This window comes from Callospermophilus lateralis, chromosome 3 (assembly GCF_048772815.1).
Source record: "Callospermophilus lateralis isolate mCalLat2 chromosome 3, mCalLat2.hap1, whole genome shotgun sequence".
Classification (NCBI taxonomy): Eukaryota; Metazoa; Chordata; class Mammalia; order Rodentia; family Sciuridae; genus Callospermophilus; species Callospermophilus lateralis.
Window position 1 is genome coordinate 144,650,718 of NC_135307.1, and position 21,635 is coordinate 144,672,352.

At 41.0% G+C, this 21,635-nt stretch overlaps 1 protein-coding gene across 1 annotated transcript in view; it reads right to left on the reverse strand.

The window, feature by feature from the left end:
• The window catches only part of Igf1r (insulin like growth factor 1 receptor), a 292,619-nt gene that overhangs the window by 217,506 nt on the left and 53,478 nt on the right, over positions 1-21,635 (reverse strand). The window lies entirely within an intron of this gene.

Sequence of the window (21,635 nt, forward strand, 5' to 3'; positions counted from 1 at the left end):
CACATTTTCCAATGGTTTGCTTCATGCCCTAGACCAATGGGTCTATTCCTGTTGACAAGTCTCTAACCTGGATGCCTCTAACTAGAGAAAGAACTAACATAGACGCTTAAGAGAGAGGTAGCACCAAGCTGAAAGGGTGCACTGACCTCTAACATGTCCACAATATCCTCAGGGAAAAGGGACTCAAGCTGCCAACAACAAGTTCTCCCCAGAAGAGGTGTCATAGCTCACATTAAAGCCAACCACAAAATTGAGGAGCACTAGATACAGTTTCAATAACCCACAGAAACAGTATCAATGATGATTAATCTTCTATCACAATCCAACCTTTGGAAAACTCACTGGGAGGAGGAAACCACCAGCAAAATAAAAGTCAAATGAGGTAAAAATTCAATCATTTTTTAAATGCCATTCATTGTTAGGGGTTAATGATTGCCTGGACAGGTGATTTACCAGCAAAGCAACTTGTCTCTAATAAGTATTCAGGACTCAACTAAAATGATGTTTTAGTTGGTTTCAACATAAACTATGTTAAAAAAGAGATTCACACACCCCATGACATGTATTTTTTTTTTTTTATAGCACATGGCCTAGAGTTGGGCATATCACTTTTAATGGCTTGAGATTCCAGAAGAATTATCACTATGGTAACATTTCAAAATGGCCATCAAAGTTACCAGGCACCAGTCCACAATGGTTTGGACCTAGTAGGGCCTTTTAGGACATACCAAGTTATTTTCAAAATGCCTTTAATGATTCTACATTCCTACCAAAGCCTTGCTAGAACTTAGCTAATGGGGTTACTTACAAGTGTGAGTTAATAGAAAGAGCACCTAGTACATAAATCACTCAGATATTATGTTACCACTCTGAATCAAGTTTTTTCTAATAAAAAGCCATCAACAAATAATTCATTGAAGTTTACACTGTGCTAAGTCTTTAAATTTTTTGGTATGTATTAAAGGGAAGGTATAAGGAAAAATAGAAAAGTATGAAGTTGACGATTACTTTTGTTATTTCAATATCTGACTTTAAATTATTTCACAGCTGGGCACAGTGGAAGGCTGAAAGGCTGAGGCAGAAGAATCCTAAGTTCAAAGCTGGCTTCAGCAACTTAGTAAGGCCCTAAGCAACTTGGTGAGGCCCTGTTTCAGAACAAAAATAAATTAAAAAGGGGCTGAGAATGTGGTTCTGTGGTTAAGCACCACTGGGTTCAATCCCTGATATCAATAATATATATGTGTGTGTATGTATATGTGTGTGTATGTATGTATATATATACACATATATATATACACATATATAAACAAATTATCAAATTTATAAAAATTATCCAAGACACAGCAGAGCTCAAATATTTAAACATGCTTGTGGGCGAGCAATGAAATACATCCTACCATTGGGAACACATACTCAAATTCTTAAATTCCTCTCAGGCCCAAGGGGTAGCCCTGAAGAAACACTTAATTCCCCCAGAGCCTCATTTTCATAAGAAAACAAGAGTCTGACCTCAAAGGTCAACACCTAATGCAATAGTACTGGGTACCCAATCCTCAATACAGAGCCAACAGATTCAAAATCTGAGCTGGAAAAGACCTTAGTAATGTGCTTTTCAACCCATCACCTATTGTTAGTTCTCAAATAAGCTTAAAGCATCTCTTACCAGCATTAAAACAGAATAAGAAAACACTGTGGTACCACCTGGGTAGTAAGAGTAAATGTGTTAAATAAGAAATCTTTTGGAAACACTTATTTTAGTTTTAGTTTTATATTTATTTTGTTCTGGGATCATAATGTAAATCTATCTTACTATGGATCTAATTTAAAAAAAATAGAAAACCAGTGATAAAGTAGGACACCTTAAGATTTCCAAGAAAGGTGAGATGACATGGCTAAGGTAATTAATAGACATTAGGCAGGGATACACTCAGATATGAGGACTTGGATCCTCGTGGTATTTAAACATTCTTTCTTCATCCATGAAACAGTCACCCCCAAGTATCCAATGGGATGAATCCACATATGACCATGTTTTAGAAATTAAGGGAACTGCAGACACAAAATTCTGCTTTCGACTGTGCCTTTAGACCAGATGCCCTATAAATGGGCCCCTGTGATCCTATAAATTTTTAATTACAATATCATGGACCTGCAGACAGGGTGTTACAAGTGAGAAATGTGCTTTCCAAGGGTTACACAGGAAAAACCTCACGCATGCCTGCCAAGTGCTAATGGCATTTTCAAGGCCTTTTACCAAGGAAAGACACACACACTCACATATGCTGTCCCAAGGGCCTTCTGGACCAGAGCCCCTACCAGGACCTACTGTTTGGGCTCCTAGAGAGGATGAAGGTGATTCACAAGCTTCCATGCCTAAGAAAGTCCAGTTCTGACTGGGAAGGATGAGGAAGCCCTGATACTACTGTCTCCAAGGAGCCAGGAGCTCACCAAGACCATATAGAGCCTGCAGAATAGTCAGAGTGGGAAATCTGCTTTAAAAGCAACACAGTAAGATTTTTTTTTTTTTTTAATGCAAATAGGCATTATGAAGAAACAGAAAATAGACCACAACCCTGTGGTCCAAACAGTACTTACTGACCTTCAGAAAAAGAATATAAGCAATGAAAACACATGTTTACAAAATCCAAACAGGGCAAAATGCATACAGATGAGTGATGAAGGTCACCTGGCACTTCCAGTTCCATTCCACAGAAAGTAAGTGCTTACTACTTTCTGGGATTCCTTCTGAAAACTATTTCATGACTAAACCAGCATATATACTCTTTGTAAATTAGAACTGAAAAATCAGAGTACATAAAATGCATTGCATCTTCCCCCCCACACTGAATTTATAGCAGCACATAAAGATCTAACTTCTTAAAGAACAGCTATGTAGTAAGAATTCTACCTTCAGAAATGTATAAATCAGAAGCAAGTTCAAAATGTATTATTTTTGTGCCTACTTTATAATCCAATTTTTTGTCCTTTAACAATTATACCTATGGGAATTAAAAAAAAAAAAAGTTTAATAGTATCACAGCTAGTATTCTGTTGAGGAACTGTCCTGTGTCAGCCCTGGACTAAGCCCTGTCCTTGATGCCTCAAAAAAAAACATCTTGGAAAGAAGCTGGTGTTTGAAGTGGTCTACCAGTTGAGCCTTTAAGAGGTAAACTCTCCTGACAAAGGTGTCAGAGCCAGGACATTAAGCCAGATCTGCCTACAACCTCCTACTTAAGGAACTTTTTTGTCATAGGACAAAGGTACCATCTTCCCCACCAGAGAACAGGAAGGCACTTCAAAAGCTTTACTGTGAAAGGCCCATCACCAAAGCCCAGCAGCTGGTTTTGAGGGAGAGGTAAAGGGATGAGGCAGAAAAGGGAATTTGACCCTCCACAGGTGGCCCTGGCAGCCATGCAGGCATCTCCAAAGGGCTGAATTAAAATAGCTCAGTGACTAACCAGATACAAAGCACATCCCTATCCCAAGATAAAGCCTGGGCTCAGTCTCCTAAAAGTCTGCCCCAAGAACAATTCAGATGCAACAGAGCAAGACCCAGAGAAGGAGGGCTGGGAAAGACCGAGCACAGTTTAGGCTCACTCACTGGGAAGCAGCAGGAAGGTGGCCACCCCTAACCCTGCTCTTCTGTCCCCTGCATGCAAGTCTGCAGTGCAAGCAGAACCCAGGCTGACCTGGCCATTCTCACTCCACACAGCCCAGCCAGCCTTGTGCAGACACACAAAGGGAGCTGTGATAGAGAGTGGCAACAATAAGTGAGATTTCTCATGGGACACCACTTTTCACTAAAACACCTATCCTGAATAGCGATGTGTTTACAGTCCAGAAAGGTACAGAACAAAACTACTTCTTTAAAAAAAAAATGCGTTAAAAAATTCATCTTCAGTGAGTGGAGTGACTACTTTGTGTTACTTTTTTCTTTGATGGGAAAAGAAGGAGAAGTAGATTTTCTTTGAGTCAGGCAGGCTGGGTCTGCCATAGGGCCTAGAGAACTTTCTAGGCCCAGCAGCCCTAGGCTGGCCTGCATTCCTTCAGGGTGACAGAGCATCCAGCGGTTTCCTAGTCCTACAGCCCCTGCCATGTGGTGACTAACCCCACAGGAATCCTGGCTGGTGTTGAATCCACCCGGTGCACAGGCAGGCTGGGACGAAGGCCTTGAGGGTCCAGGCCCTAGACCCAGCCTCAGGAAGAAAGCCCTTGCTCTGCCTCTACCTCCTGATGAGACAGAGGGGTAGGGGAAGCCACTGGAGCCACAAGCAATGCCCACCCGTGCTCAGGTGACAGCCTCCATACTTTTGGGGTCCTGCAGTAGTATCTGGGTCCCATATTCAGGCCTGACTTTGCCAAGTGACAGAAAGCCAGGTTTCAGAGTATACCTTGCCTCCTTGAGAAAGACACCAGTAAATTCTGGTAACCCTGGACAGACAACCACAAGTTGGTTTGCATGATAAAGACAAAAGAATAAATGTAACTCTATATTGGCACAGTCACTTTTCAGGAGCTGAATTCATAATAAAAATCAGCTGAAACATAATTTTGATAAATCATCTCCTGACACTTCATATATCTTACTGTCTATATGACAGTTGTTTTTGTTTAATAAAAGAACAGAAAGTTTACTATAAACCACATCCCTTTTCTTCCTTTATCACAACTTGCCATTCCTCAGAACTAAAGCATCAACCCATTTAAAGATATTTTTTATCAGATTAAAGAACGGACTTTAAAACAAAGAATTCTCCCTAATTAAAAGCAGCCATACAGAGGTGCTTGATCGCTGATCAGCATCTGACTTTTGCCTCACACGTGTAAATAATTCATCATCAATGTAAAAATCAGTCCTGCCTAAAGGGTGCTGGGGGAGGTGGCGAAATTAAAGACTCGGACAAAAGCAAGGAACTCAAATTCACAAGCAAGTTGTTTTATAATTAAGCATCTATAATTCAACTGTGCTGATATCATTCTTTCATTTTCCTCTTTCCTTATCTCCCCTACCCTTCCAGTACTGGGGCTCAAACCCAGGACCTCAAGCATGCTAGTCAAGCACTGTTCCAATGACCTTCATACCCAGCACCATCTTTCCCTTATTTTAGGAGTCACAGAAGTTTTCTCTGACCATGTGAAGAAAGTGAGGAAGAAATACAGAAAAACAAGGAGAAAGGTAAAGAAGGAGGGAGGAAAGGAGAGAAGTAAAGAAGAAGTGAGGAAAGGAGAGAAGCAGGGAGGGAGGGGGGAGGGTGACAGGGAAGGGTAGACCATCAGAGAGAGGGGGAGGAGGGCTCTATGCTAACAGAGCCCTCACTACATTTATTAATCACTAGGCATATCTGCAAAAAGCCTCAAAGATATAAAAGACTCCTGCTTAGAGCAAAAACATCTTTAAAAGCTCATCAAACATGATATCCAGCCTTCCTCAGAACAAGGCAAGCCACCAGGTCATTATTGGGTATATGTTCATCTGGGACTCCCTGGGAGGTGGTGAAAGGGCCTGAGGGGAGAATAAAGGGCAGCAAAGTCACAACAAAACAAATATGGCTACTCAGCGCATGATTCCTTGAAAAGTTATGCCAGGTCTCTGTGCTTCCATTTCCTGATCCATAGAAAAGGGAATGGCAGTATCTACTCTCCAGACTGTGACAATGACTAAATAAGAATATTGGTGAGGTGTTTGGGAGTAGTCACACTCAATGAATGCCAGTCCTGATCAAAAACACAGTTCTATCTAAAAGCATCACCATAGGGGCCCTGGAGGTTCAGCTCTTTGCAGGAGTTGCAGAAGCATTAGGGGAGTAACTAGGGTTCTAACCTGCAAACCCCCCAAATGTAAGGGGTCCTTCTAAATGGTTATGAAGAGCTTTAACCACAGATTAACCCCACAAAAGTGCCTTTTTGTCAATGACTACTAAATGCCTAGGATTTAGATGTGGACTTTTTTTCTTTTATATTCAGAAAACAATGAATCGTGAAATCTTAGAAAGGGGGACAAAGATGCTATTAAGATGCTGTAGTTCTATTGCTACCACCAGATGAATATCTTTACATGGCACTGTTCACAATGTACCAACACAGCTTACTGCACAGGCCCACTTCCCTCTTAAGACCAAAAGCCCTTGAGAGCAGAAAGGGCAGTTGGGCAGGAGAGGACATGGGAACTGGATACTGTGGACGGGGGAGTGTCTAGATTCTAAATGGTCCTGATGTTTGGAACACTGGGTATGGCTTGGCTGACTCTTCCAGTCACGGTTTCCCTTCTAACTATGACTTTTCTGGGGATTAAGCAGGTCATATAAAGCTATATCCTAGAAAGTGCTCATGGAACACAGAAGTTCTATCTGAAAAGGCAGAGATGCTTTGTTTGTTTGTTTGTTTGATTGTTTGTTTGTTTTAATGGTAGCATGCCTTTGAATAACCAAGTCTTTAGATATTGCACAGGTTTGAAGGGTCAGGCTTTCAGTGAGTTTAGGCCAGATGTTTAGGCCTCCTGTTGTCTTCTTTCTGTGTACACTGACTGCAGGGACAGTTCTCTTTTTACTTTCTACTTCAAGGCAAAATGCTCAGACCATCACCTCCTATTTTCTCTAAGCTAGAACACCAACCTTGCACAAGCACACCTGTAGATACAAGGAAAAAGGCCACAGATGTGCCTATTACAGTGGCATCAGTTCAGTTAGAAAATGGAGCTGTGGGCCAAGTTAAGGCTGGTGTGGCTTTTAAAGCCCGGATGGGCACAGACAAGAGGGCATGTGCTAAGGTCAAAGGAAAAGAGATTCGTAAACTAAATGAAAAATCAATCTAAGCTTCCTTCACCCGCTGAGATCCACACCAACCCACAGCATTTTCCCCACACTTGTAACCTCTATTTCAAAACTATCAGTGCCAGGAAGCCTGCTATGGTCTATCAATTACCCACCCAGAGAGAGAGCCTCTCCCCTTCGTGGAACTCATTTCTGGATTCCAAAATTAACATTTCATTCACATGAAAATCAAAGTTGAGTCTTTTTAAAAATCAATCTTGGAGCTGGGGTCATGGCTCAGTGGTAGAGTGCTTGCCAGGCATGTATGAAGCCCTGGGTTCAATTCTTAGCAACACATATAAATAAATAAAGAACTTTATAAATGCCTATGGCATAGAGCTTTTTGACTCACAGGTGATGGGATAATCTTGTTGGGGAGGGTGACACAAGATAGGAGAAATTCATAGTTATCTGCTATAGTTTGCTTTAATCTATTAGTTCAAACATTTACTCAGTATCATCTTAAAAGATAAAATATAATCCTAAAAGAAAGGTAAATTTGTTTAATTCTATTATTTCAAAATATTAATCATTGATACAATTAACTGAGGATTGGCCTAAATTGTTCCAACACTTTCCCAACCTGATAATTAAGTTTGTTCTCATTACTGTAATAAAAATTCTGAGAAACCTTGGGCTTCTGGGCATATTTCTGGGCAGGAGGGGTGAATCAAACCTATGGAGTCCTAATCTACTGCCCCATTTAATAAACAAATACTGTTAGGAACATGCATTTTAAAAAAAAAATCTGAAAGGCTTCATAATGTAGATATTGCAAGTCTTCCCATGATGCTAACTGAAGGTTTCTGAGAAGAGTTTAATGTGCTGTTATCCGATGAATTCCGGGCCTGGGGATGATTGCCTCTTCTCCTTTAGAACAGAGGTTGCTCAGAAAGCAGTTGGCATCGTGATATATACTAAATGGAATTGCCCTACTCTTTACTTTTATATTCTGTAATTTAAATCACTCTGTTAACAGGCAGAAAAATCCCAGCTAGCTTCAAAATTCCCTCATATTTTCATTACCTCAAATGACAACCTCTTCCACCACTTTATCTTTGCTTTAAGTACCAGGAGCTGAAAGATGCAATCAATTTAGTATTTCTCCCTGACCATTTACATTACTTATTTGTTTCAGCAGATCCTCTGCCACAAATCCTTTGCCCATTCATGTCTGCATACTTAACATAGATTCAATGCTTCTCTAGGCCAAAAATTATACTCTAAGTTTTTCTATGACTGGAGGACAGAAAGACAAGGAAAGGAGGAGGGAGGTGCCTAGAATTACTTTGTTCTTGCAGACAACAATTCTCAATGAGAAAAAATTTAAAGTACCATAACTTTTCAGTTCAAACACTGTCAGATACTTTTCTGACTTTCTGTCATCCAACTGGCTTAGTGGCTCTGGGAATAGAGCAGAGGCTAACCCAGACGTGGACCTTAAGTCCACATTTCATTAAAATCATGACATGAATAAGGAATCACACATCAGCCACAAACTAATTCAATCCTTTTAGGGCAAGAACCGCATCCTCTGCTTCAGCAGCACCTAGTGGAAATGTTCCCAATTCCACTTAGAATCCTCCCTGGAGACCAGCAGGGAGCTAGGAGTGATAAATATCAGCTCCCATCACCTAGAAGGCCTGCAGATACCTACAAGGCAACGCTTCTGCCCCTCCCCCAATCCTGAATATCTGGAAAGTTCTAAGCCCTCAGATGGGTGCTTTTATAAATGGTATTAAGTGGAATCAACCACTTCCCACCATCACCCTTGCCTTATCCAGAGAGAAAAAGCACCACCTTCTAGGATAGAGCTGACTGAGTCTCTTCCTCATAGAATCAAAGCTTGGACAGAAGTCAGAAAAGACATCTAAGCCAAAAAGACTTGGGGGCACCTGTGAAGAGAAAGGGACATTGACATTCTGACCTGTTTTTATGAAATAATATACTCCACATTCCAAATGCCTTGTGAAGTGTTGGAATACAACCCATTCATAAGTTGAAGGCTGTGTATACAATGCTGGGCAAGGGATACCTAGCAAGTTCAAGCATTCTTAATGAAAGGCCTCAATTTTGCCTGAGGCAAATATCTGTCTCAGGTAAAGGTATAAATACTGAGCTCACCCTCCTCTGAGCTCTTGTTGCCTCTGCTCTGTCAGCAAATGTTGTGAAGGGTCTCACCAGACAGCCTAAGTTGTCATTTCGTTTTTTAATGCCACATGTTTTTTAACTTATCACCCAATCCTGGGTTTGTGTCATCTAACGTTGCCCAGAAAGACATGTGTACAAAACAAGGGCATCTTAATTAGTTGATCATAGGAAAGTATGGAAACTTTGGCCAAGTAAGAAGCAGAAAATCCTCAAAGAAAATCCTGCAAAGACTCATCAAGACCCAACTTAAGCCAGGTGCAGTGGTGCACACCTGTAATCCCAGCAAATTGGGAGGCTGAGGCAGGAGGATCACAAATTCGAGGCTACCCTCAGCAACTCAGCAAGACCCTGTCTCAAAATAAAAAGTAAAAAGGGCTACGAATGTGATTTAGTGGCAAAGCGCCCCTGGGTTTAATCTCCATTATTTTAATAAAACAAAAAAAAAGATCCAACTTAGCTGTTATTTACGATTCAGACCTCTTTACTGTTCTCCCCTTCCACAGAAATGATATGTTCATAAGACATCTACATTAAGGACACTGGACTGATATTAATAGGAATGGTAGAGAGGAGCATGAGACTCAAAATCATCTCCCACTTAGCAAAGGTTAAGAACTCAATCAAATCATGTATGTACACACATTCTCTCTCACACACTCACTCTTAAATTCTATTGTTATTTGGTTGGTTCATTTATTCCAACTAGGACCAGAGGCTAATTTAGTTAATTGAAGATATTTTACAAATCCCTTCTTAAAATACTTACACCTATGAGGGTAGGCATGAGAGCAAGACAAGATAACTGTCTACTGTACAAATTTGAGGTAGGTGCTCATTCTTGAATTCACACTGATCTGAGAAGATATCGTTCATCTTTGCATACCTTACTGGTTCTAGCCTTCCTCCCTTCCTCTTCCTCACTGCTCTCACACTAAGCCTCCCAGTCTTCATGAGAGCCAAACCACTCAGATGCTACCTATGCTCAAATCTACATAAGAGGTATATTTTTACAGAATATCTCCTCTGTTGACCTCCCACAAAGGAAAGAAACAAAAATTGGAGACTGAAGAAACAAAAGTAATACACAGGGCACCAGTTCTAACTACCAAGTGGATAATCAACTATTTTTGGAAAGAGATGAGTGATGGGTTGACAAGGTCTTTTCAGACTACCAGTGGAGTACAGAGAAATGATCATCAATGGCCAAATAACACCCCAATGTATCAATCCCAGCACAAGAACAACTTGGAAATGAGAGTCATTGGTAAGGGGGAATCCAGGCTTTGTGTAAGACTAAGTGGTGACAGTGAAGGAGAGGCCCTAAAGAGCATGGCCTCAGCAATTATGTTTGCTCTAGTTGAAATTCACTGTGCATACATGCCAAACCCAGGTGCACCTGTGACCCCAGGTGCAAAGCAAAATGCACCCAACTTGCAAACCACTGGGAAAATTTTTTTGAACTTTATTTATTTATTTTTATGTAGTGCTGAGGATTGAACCCAGTGCGTCACATGTGGGAGGCAAGCACTCGACTGCTGAGTCATAACCTCAGCCCTGGGAAAGTATTTTAATTCCACTTTGATCATTCAAATGGTGTTACAGAGTCCACAGCACCTTTCGGTATCACAAAGTTATCAAAAATCGGTAGCAGCAGCAGGAAGCTCTCACTAGGCTATCAAGTTGCTCAGACTCTGGATGAGGGAAAGCTGACTTTAGTCAAACAGAATGATTTAAACAAATTTAAATACATTCCACATAATTGAGATACATCAGTGTTTCTCATGAGTATTCATGAATAATTCACCTTGGCAATAGCAAAAGCCGAACTGGAAAGAGTCACTTCAAAGATACAAGACTTAACATAAATCCTACCTGAATTTCCTGCTGTCAACTCCTTCTCTGACCACTGTTATTCCTTTCTGCCCTGTCAACGAGATGCTTCACTACCCTACCAGCCTACATCTGCTACCTCTGAAAAAGCTCTTCAGAACTTATGAGTTGTAGCGACCTCTGGGAAGTCCACAGTCCATCCTTACAGAAATCAACCTGCAGCCAGATACTAAAAGCAGGGCTCATTCAAAAGAGGGCAACTGCCAAATGCCCTTGCAAATCTAGAACACCAGTCTATAGCCTGAGCAGTGTTTACCAAAAATCAGAGCCAACAGATCCATCCTAGATCCCTCAACTTTCCCTTCAACAATGAATCTCAGAGGTAGAAGGAAATTCAGAGCTCACTTAGTTCAAAAAATCAGAAAACCCAGAAGCAGAAACATAATGGCCACTTTTGGTCCACTCATCTAAGCTGAAATGGAAGAAGTCTTATCTCTGTTTCTGCTGAACAATGATGCTTACATGTAGACAGTTTTCACACAAATTACACCTAATCATGAGGCTCAGCTGTCACCTTCTGCTTCTCACCATTTGATTATCCAGGCTACACATTTCTCCAGCCGGGCTTTGTAATGGGAAGGCACTTATGAGAGGTTTGCAATTATTTGAATATATTGGTGGAAACATGAGACTCGATACAGCAGGCTAAAGAGCTAACATATGAAAGTCCATGCTTTACACATCTAAAAATGCACGGGGTATACTGAGCTTGTTAACAGAATCTGACCTGGCTCACACGAAACCACTCACAGACCATTCACCTTTTATTTATCAGCTGAAGTGGGGGTCTGAACACCATCCTGATTACCATTTCTCTCTAATGACCACTTAATCTCTTCTCATGCATCTTCAGCAGCCCTTTAACAATACTCTGAGGCTTTCCAAGAATTAGGATAACAACAATGCCCAAGAAGATTAAGTTGTGGTTATCCAAAGAAGCAAAATAAACTTTCCAGTCAGACCAAATCAAACTGAGGGTCTGAAGTCTCCCTCCATTCTGCAGCATTCAACATGAAGTTCAAAGACTCTGTAACTGAGACCAAAATGCCTGTGCTGCATCACAATGGACAGCAGGCACTGAAAGCTGTCACCACTGTACAGCCATCAATAAACCTAAACTCAAATTAATCCTGCAAAACAAATTCCTCTTACAATGGCAGTCTGTTAGGTCACTTTGACTGTTTTATCCATTGTCTATCAATACAAATTGCTTCACTTACACACACCCAAAAGTTTGTCCCTCCTCCTATTCGCCCATGTCTGGCATCCAGTGACTCTTGTAAGGAGGATTTTTTCCTCAGCAAACAAGAAATGTTTGTTGAGCTAAGAAGTAGTCTGAGAAAATTATACATTCTCAGAATTCCATTCATAAGCATGTATGACATCAAGATCCTTTGGGCCTGGACTCCACAATGGTCCCAAAAGAATAGCTAGGGAAGAGGTGGGGGTTGGAAGAAGAGGGCAGAGAATCCAATGATCTCAGACAGTGACACTATACAACTATACCACCTGAATCGTGCTTGAAATTACAAAGAGTTGGTACCAGATATACCCTTCTGCACCTAAGCTGTTGTCTTTCCGTTTGAGTGGAAGAAAAAAAGGACTGTACACTTTCTGCCACTTTGCTTAAAATCCTTTCTGAAGTTTCTCTGACAGTTATTCCAAAGCTTCTAAAAAGGAATATTGACATATTACAAAATAATTTAATCATTTCAAATTCACTATGCAACAGAACAAAAATATGTCCCTACATCCTATCTGAAGAATACTCAAGAACCTATCATTTACTTAGCAAAGCAAAAGGGGCCAATCAGAGGTCAAGAAATCAAACGGCAGCATCATGGTAGTTACCAACCCAAGAATAAAACTAGTGTTTAATGGATCTAAAGAGCTCACTAGTTTCCATTTGTCTCCATCTTAAAACTAATACCTCTGAGGCAAGGGTGTGGGGAATATCCCTACTTCATATGCTAGTGCAACAGGAGATATGTCTAATAATGTCAATCTTCATCTTCATCTTCATTTCGTATTGAGGGCTTTTTGCCCCTAATCATCTTTTACATCCTCCCCTTTACTACTACTAAGATCAACTCTCTGGTCTCAGCAGCTGCTAAAAACCACCCAAGCACTTTGCATCTACCAGGAAATCCAGAATGGCATCCTGGTGCACAGATCTGCTGCCACTGTCTTTCAGATGTATGTGCATGGCAGCTGGACCCTCTCCCTAGAGGCAGTAGGCACAGGTAGCTCAGTACCCAGCATTAGTCTCACTGGTTGCTCTTAGCTATAGCTTCTGCACACAAGATACCCAAGATCTATAGCTATGGACCTGACTTCATAGGGTTCAGTGACTGCAGCAGCCCCTCTTATCTGCCGTTTTGCTTTCTGTGGTTTCAGTTACCCATGGCCCATTGTGGTCCAAATATATTAAATGGAAAATTCCAGAAATAACACCTAAGTTTTAAATTATCCATTTTTTTCCAGTAGTGTGTTGGAATCTTTTTTTCTTTTTTTCTTTTTTTTTTTTAAGAGAGAGGTGAGAGAGAGAGAGAGAGACAGAGAGAATTTTTAATATTTTTTTTTTTTTAGTTTTTGACGGACACAACATCTTTGTTTGTATGTGGTGCTGAGGATCGAACCCGGGCCGCACGCATGCCAGGCGAGCATGCCACCGCTTAAGCCACATCCCCAGCCCAGTGTGTTGGAATCTTGAGTCATACCACTCCACTCTACCTGGGATGTAAATCATCTTTTTTTTCCAGTGTATCCCTGCTGTATATGCTATCTGTCCATTAATAACTTGGTAGCCCTCTTGGTTATCATATTGACCATCATATCATAGTGTTAGTCTTCAAGTAACCCTTATTTAACTTATAAGTGGCCACAAAGTATAAGTGATGCTAGTAATTTTATTACAGTATGCCACTATATTATTCTACTTTATTATTAGTTACTATTGTTAATCTCTTACTGTACCTGACTTATAAATTAACTTTATCATAGGTATGCGCGTATAGGAAAATAAGATGGTATATGTAAGGATTAGTACTATCTGCAATTTCAGGCACCTACTCGGGGTGGGGGTCTTAGAATACATCCCCCTCAGATAAGGGGAGACTACTATACAACTTCACTCACTTTATCCAATCCATTCATTAGGACTTGGGACAGGGGTGGAAAACTAGAAACACCTACATATTGGATCAGTCTGCAGTTTCTGCAACCAGGGCTCTGAGTATCAAGTCCCTGAAAGTCCCTGAATACTGCCTCTGTTCCCATCCCATGTGGATTCCATGAAAAATGGCAGGAAGAAAGAAGAGAGGGATGGGTTACTTATTTGTGACCAAGGCAAAGAAACAAAAAGCAACTTATGTTCAATAATAAGATGAAACAGAAGCCCAGCTTCCGGAAGAGGGCCTGACATTCCTGCAGAACATTTTCCCACCCACCTGATCCTCTGGAACGGAAGGAAGATCTAAGGGAGGACAGAGAGAGCCAGTGTTTACTTCCTGCAATGGGGGTGAAAGGAAGAAAATGAAACAAAACAGAAGAGGAGGCTGGGTGGGAGAAAAAGTAATACACATGCACACTGGCAAATACACAGACACACACACAGGCATACATACAAGTACACATACACCAAGACCCACAAACACACGCACGTGCAACATGCATGAACAACAGCATCAACAGAGTATTACCCAAAGAAGAGAATAAATAGGTGGAGGCTCTCGCCTGGAGCAGATGGTTGACTACCTTCACTATGTGAGACCTGCATTTGTCACAAACAAATATGTAACTCCTTGTTATCTTTACCAAAAATTGTGCCCACTCTGTAACCACTTTAATGCTCTCAAAAAAAAAAAAAAAAGAAGAAGAAGAAGAAGAAGAAGAAGAAATCACACACATATTTTTAAAAGATAATATTTAATGTCAGTCCCAAACAAGAATCTGTTGATGTTTCTTAAATTCTTCCAAATACCAAGCTTGCAGGAAAAATAAGTTCATGAAGTTTGATAATCAAAAAAAGAGTTTACGTGTAACTATAGAGGCCCTGCTGGCATCTTAATACAGACATGTACATCGCTGAGTGTTCTTTAAAGATATGGCATATCTGGACAAACATGAGAATTTGAACAATTCAGATTAAATTAGCAAGAACACTCCTACACTGTGCCCTGCTATTTATGATAATTGAATTTTTGCAATTTAGAAAAAGCAACAGAGAAAGACCACTTAAGATATCGCAGTAAACATAACAATACACTTGGCTCAATGCTCAAAAGTTTAGATGGTCTCAGAATGCAACTTTCAGTTTAATTTTGTTTGTTTTTCCAGTGATGGGGATCAAACCCAGAGCTTTGGGCATGTCAGGCAAGTGCTCTACTGCTGAGCTACATTCCAAACCCTAGCTTAATATTTAAACAAAAGAGCAACGGCTACCATTTATCAAGAACTGGCATGTATTTGCAGAGGCAATCCTGATCATTCCTATTTCACATGCGGAAGGTGAGGCCTGCTGTACTATCTCAGAGTTGAGGGGAACATTCCAACATAGGGCAGTGTTGAGGGACACCTCCACCTTTTAGTCCGAGTCCCTGATTCACACAATTCATTTCCAAGAGATGGCTTCCAGCTCTACTGCTAGACAAACTTAACTTCTGAACTACCCTATGCACTGGAGTTGAGCAATAGAATTCAGGATAAGATTAGCCACAGGCCCACACATTCCACGTCATCCCCACTCTAGTTGAGAATGTCACACTGGCATACACATGAGAACAGTAAGAAATATTAAAGCAGCAAAAGAAACAGAATTTTTAGGAGCAGGATGAAACAAGAACTATCTTACAAGTAAGCTTAACTGGTGAGATCTGAAGGAACTCTGGGTACTTTCCAAATATCTCAAATTATAAAAATCACCATAAGAGAGTCATTCTGAAAGCTTTTTAGTATGTAAGAGTATGTCCCTATTAAAAATCTAATTTCTGAAGCAGACCCAGAAGAATGACCCCTTAATTAGAGAATAATTAGCCAAAAATAAAGCCTTTCAGGAATAAGATACATGCTCTAAGAGATGGAGTCAGCTAAGAGGCTGCCCAGAGAAACATGGACACAAACTGCTTCCCCATCTCAGTAACAAGGGTGGACAATCAGGGAAAACAGAATGTGATCTCCAAGCCTGACTATAAAAGGCAGAGCATGAGGCCTGGGGGCATGTGACCCCTTCTAAATAAAGATCACCCCTATACTGGGAGCAGCTGGCCAGAGCAGGGGCCTTCCAGGGGAATGAAGAAAGCTCCTTTAAAAAACACCAAGCTGGATCCCACTTGTTCAACAGCCTCCCTTCCCATGAGGGTCTGCATGCCTCCCTCAAGGCCCTACCTGCAAATAAAGGTCCATGTCATGATCCACCTTAGCAGTCTGGAGGGCCGAAAGTCTGCAGGCATCTGGCAGCAGACCACACAGCATTTAACAGATACACTCCAGGTATTCATGGGTAGCTTAAGTTTTAAAATACTTTTTTAAAAAGTTAAGCTGTGCTACTGCACATCATGACTGGACTCTCAAGGTAGAGAAAATTTGTTCTCCTCATTTTGATCCAGCAGGTGATTTACAAATGCTTAAATGAGTCCTCTACCTTGAGGTACCAACCTATGAGAAAATGAGGAAAGGGGAGCACTTCCACTCCACAAGCACATGCTGTCCTGATAAGGAGTTTTCTAGAAACAAAAACTTGAGCAGCAAAAAGAAAGAAAGAAAGTAGATTTTTATACCACTTGCCATTTTAAGTCCCTGATCTCATCAGTGAGATTGTAGTAAAATGTTTTCCTTTTGTCCATAAAGGGAGCCATTTACTGCCTTCTCACTCAAAGACTCCAATCTGCTACTTTCCTGGTTCCTCATTTTGAAGTCATTAGGAAATGCTACAAACACCAGGACCACTGTTCCCAGTCAATGCCCTTTTAATTGAAATAAGACTGCCCCATCAGCAAAGCCAGCTTCCAGCCTGGCCAGGCTCGTGCCTTCGTGAGTTTCCTGGCAAAGACCAGGCCTTTGCACACACAGTCAGAACGTGAATAGACCATAAGCTAGCTGCTTCCACTGATGGGGCAAAAGGACTTGGAGGTGACATTTAGCAGTAAGGTCCTTAGTTTTAATTTTTGGGGTTTTTTGGTGGTGGTTGGGGGTGGGAGGTCTCTATCTGGAATTGAACATCAGATCTTCCTAACAGTAAATCCTTCACAAAGCAGGTACCATGTTTGCCCTGACAACCATGCACTGGAAGATACACCCAGAATTTATAAAGAATTCTAAAAAGTGCCCTGGTAGGTGCTGGGAGATATGTCTACCAGAAGTTATAAAACCCTAAAGTTCTCCAGTGAAAAAGCAAGGCTGGAGCTCAGCCAGGTGAGTGAGGGTGGCTGGTAAGCACAGAAGAGGACTACTGGGGGCCAAGAACACTACAAGAAGTAGAAAGGGAATAGCACAGTATTCAGAGGTAAGGGATGACCACTAAGGAGCTTCACAGTGTGCAAGTGCTTATCCTACAGGGACCACTACAGGATTGTGTGCAGGAGGATACATATAGCCCAAAGTGTATGCTGGGACATTCACTGGTGTCAAGTGGAATTGTAGGGCACAGAGCAGGGAGACTAGAGAAAGCTCATGTCACTGCATGGGCAGGGGTGGGGTAGAAGGCAGCACAATGAAGCAATATTAGGAATGATAAGGGCTTAGTGTCCATTAGAAAAGGAAGTGTCCAACATACAACTATGTTTCTGACATGAGAGGTAGGAGGACAAGATGCTGCCCACCTGGGAGGCAACACAAAAAATAATAAGCCAGAAATTAGGAAGACCATGGGACACTCAAGTACTCGTGGTCATCTGTATATGAATGAACATATAATCTAGAGCCCCAAAAGAGGTCTGAGCTGGAGATGGTATATGAAGCTACATGGAGTCAAGAGGACACTGAAGTACCAGAAGATGAGATGGGATAGAAGTGGAACTCTGGGCCATACTGTAGTTTGAAAGTCTATGTCCTCCTCAAATTCATATGTTGAAACCTAATATCCAATGGCATGGTGTTAGAGGTGGGGCCTTAGGAAAGGGATTAGGCCATGAAGGTGTAGTCCTTGGAATGGGATTAGTGCCCTTATAAAAGTGACCCAAGAGAGCTGCCTTGCTCCTTCCACTATGTGAAGACACAGCTAAAAGGTGCTGTGAAACAGAGAGCAGACCCTCATAGGCACAGAATCTGTCAGCACCTTGTCCTGGACTTCTGGCCTCCCAAAATTGAGAAACAAATCTGTTGTTTACGATTTTTTTGGTATAGCAGCCCAAACAGACTAAGATAGGAAACCACCAGCTATCCAAGACTAGATTGAGGAAAGGAGCAGCACAGTGGTGCCACAGGGTAGAAAGAGAACCAGAAGAGAGGGGATGTCAGAAGACAAGGGAGGAGGAACGACCATGTCAAACCTGAGGGCATAACAGGCAGATCCTTACAGAGGGAAAAGGCCATGCACAATTCTTTAAGGGTCCCTCACTCTTTAAGAACAACTCAGGCCTGTAAAAAAAACCTCTGCTCAAATCATGAAGAGAACAGAGAAATACTAAAGTGTGCAGACAACACACAGAGTGATTGTTTCTTTAATGGGGCTGTCTATTCCACTGCCAGCCACTGCAGTCAAGAACTAAGGAGTGTTTAAAGAGTGTCAAGTAACACTGTATATTAGCACTATACAAGGGAGTGTTTCTCCATTATATCCACAACTTCACACACACCTTGACTTCATGTTTCTCTATATGATCTCCCTACTAGTGGAGACAGCCAATGGAAGAAAAACTGAATAGGAGTCCTCTATACTTACTCTTTACAAACAGCCATCTAGTTAATGATGAACTCAAGGTAGACATTTTGTCTGACTCTATACCTGGCTCCTTGAGGGATCACTGAGGGTTTTGGCTAGACAGGTGCAGAGTATAAAACCAGGGCAGTGGCCAGTCAACCAGAGAGATGATGAAGGGAAGAACTCCCAGCCTCAAAGACGGGCTCTAAAGCAGCATTCTCCATCAAAAACAGAATGCAAGCCATAATGGCAAATGTTCTAGTAGCCATATTCAAAAGTAAAAAGCAGCAGGTGAATTGATTTTGATAATACATTTTACTTAATCTAACATATCAAGATTGAATTTCAAAATGCAATCAATATAAAAATTACTAATGAGATATTTTTACAGCATTTTTTCCACATTACAGCTTAGAAGTCCAGTGTCTATTCTGTGCTTAAAGTAGCTCTCCATTCACACAAGCCATGGTTCAGGTGCTCAGTTAGTATAGATGTGTCCAGTGGCTACCATACGTAGACAGTGCATGTCTAAAAGAAATCCATGCAAAGGGCAAGGATTTCAATTAGGAAACATCTAAGAAATTGTGCCTTTGGCTTAGTTGTCAGGACAAGGTAAATGGAAAACAATAATACTGAGCACATTTATCAATTTTAAATAAGTACTCTATTGTGAAATCACACACACAAAAAAACACATCAACAGGACTAAGACAGCTGGCCAAGAAAAAGCTATGGGGTGTGGCCTTGGAGAGGCAGGCATACAGCCAATAGATTCACCAGCACCAGGGCCCAATTTCTAACACTCTTTACTTTTTCATTGTGCTTTTCCTTTTTCTCCTTTTAAACTTTCAACAACCCTAAGGGGAAGGCAGAATCCATTCTATATTGCAGATGAAGAAATTGAGGCCTAGGTAATTTAAATTACTTACTCATTCCTGGTCGGTGCTTTCAGACTTAAACCCAGAATTTAGGCCTCACTCCTGTCCCAGACTTTTCAGGAAGCAGTTGATCAAAAACAGCAGAAAACCCACAGTGAAACTAAAGTATCTGCTGAATCACAGAACAGGTGCCTGACAAATGACTTTTTAAATAGCATCTCCCTTTTGTACAGAGCTTAGGAATTTTCAAAACACTTTTATACACGTATTTGATCACCAAGAAGGAATCATATAACTGCCCTAGGAACACACCCACTACAGCCCAGAGAGGCTGGCTCATCCAAGGTCACCTGGGATGATCATCTCTATATCCAACTTCCCTCTACTATGCCATGCTGGCTCCCTTGATGACACCTTTTAAGATAAAATTCTAAAATGTCAAGGCTACTTTAAAAACATTCTGTTGTTTCTGCAAACCAGTGGTTAAGATAAGGACAGAGCACAGTTTTAATCAATCACCATAGTCCCTTTCCTCCAACTCTAACCCACTGATCCTTAAAGTGGCCTGTCAGCATTTTCATCTCTTCAAGGTACTGGCTGCAGCCAATGGGACTCCTGCCCTTTATTAATCAAACATTCACGAACACACTGATCAAACAAAGCAGAACTAAGAGTATGTGATGGGTCATAGAAATCACATCATTTACTGCTTCAGTCAGGCTGAAGGGTAACTAAACCTGCAGTGTCTGACCTTTTATTTGTTTATTTTATATACTTCAGGATTCAGATAAGCCTATCAATTTGAGATTTCTTTTTTTTTTTAATTTTTTCTTTTTAGTTGTAGATGGACACAATACCTTTATTTTATTTGTTTTTATTTTTTATTTTTTTTAATTTTTATGTGGTGCCGGGGTTCTAACCTAGTGCCTCACGCATGCTAGGCAAGCACTCTTGCCACTGAGCCACAACCCCAGGCCCTCAATTTGGGATTTCTTGACTCCTCAGGACTAGCAAGAGTAAATAGGTTCCATGAGTCTTTAGCAGGGTCAACCATTTCTTAAAAATAGCTATTTATAGTAACATGCTGACATTCAAATAGTGAAGAGGATCTTCCTGGCCAATATACCTACACATTGCTGAATATAAATAAGGAAAACACTCAGAGCCACATTTTAGTTGGAGGAAAAAAAAAAAATACCTCACTCTTAGGGTACTGATCACATAGAGCAAGAGCTCAGTTATTCTCAACAGGAAAATAAGGTATATTGCAGATAAATGAGAAGCTGCAAAACCGCAACACCTGACTCTTAAGACCACTGAATACTTTCCAAAATTTCTTCACAAAGTCATTTCATAAGATGTTCACAACTATTTGGTGAACAGATTTAAAAGAAAGGAATAGAAACCCAAGAGTTTAAAAATGCACCCTGCTACATAACTATCTGTAAGTACAGTCTGAATTATGAACTCCTGGGAACTAGTAAGAAGTCTCCCACCTCTACTAGATGCTCCCACCTAAACCAGGGCACCTGAGCACCACAATATCATCACTAAGAATCAAAGACCTCTTTCACAGGACATAAAGAAGTACTCTATTTTTCCTTTATTTAACCATGATCCAAGTATATTCATGCTAAGGAAGTCCTGCCTACCAGAAATAAAAATGTCCCTTGAGGTGAAGGATGAAAGAGCTGACACATAAACAGGTCCCAGCTGTCAAGGGTTAGGGACTTCCAAGCACAAAGGGTCCAACTCAGAAGTACAGTAGATTAATTCTTTTTTTTTTTTTTAATACACACACACACACACACACACACACAAACATATATATTTAGTTGTTGATAGACATTTATTTTATTTATTTATATGTGGTGCTGAGAATCGAACCCAGTGCCTCACACATGCCAGGCAAGTGTGCTACCACTGAGCCACAGCCACAGCCCCACAGTGGATAAATTCTAATATATGATTTGACCAGTATTGACAGCAATCATGAGGGCCTCCAACCATGCCACAGTCTTGCATTCCAAGAACACTCAGAAAGTCAAC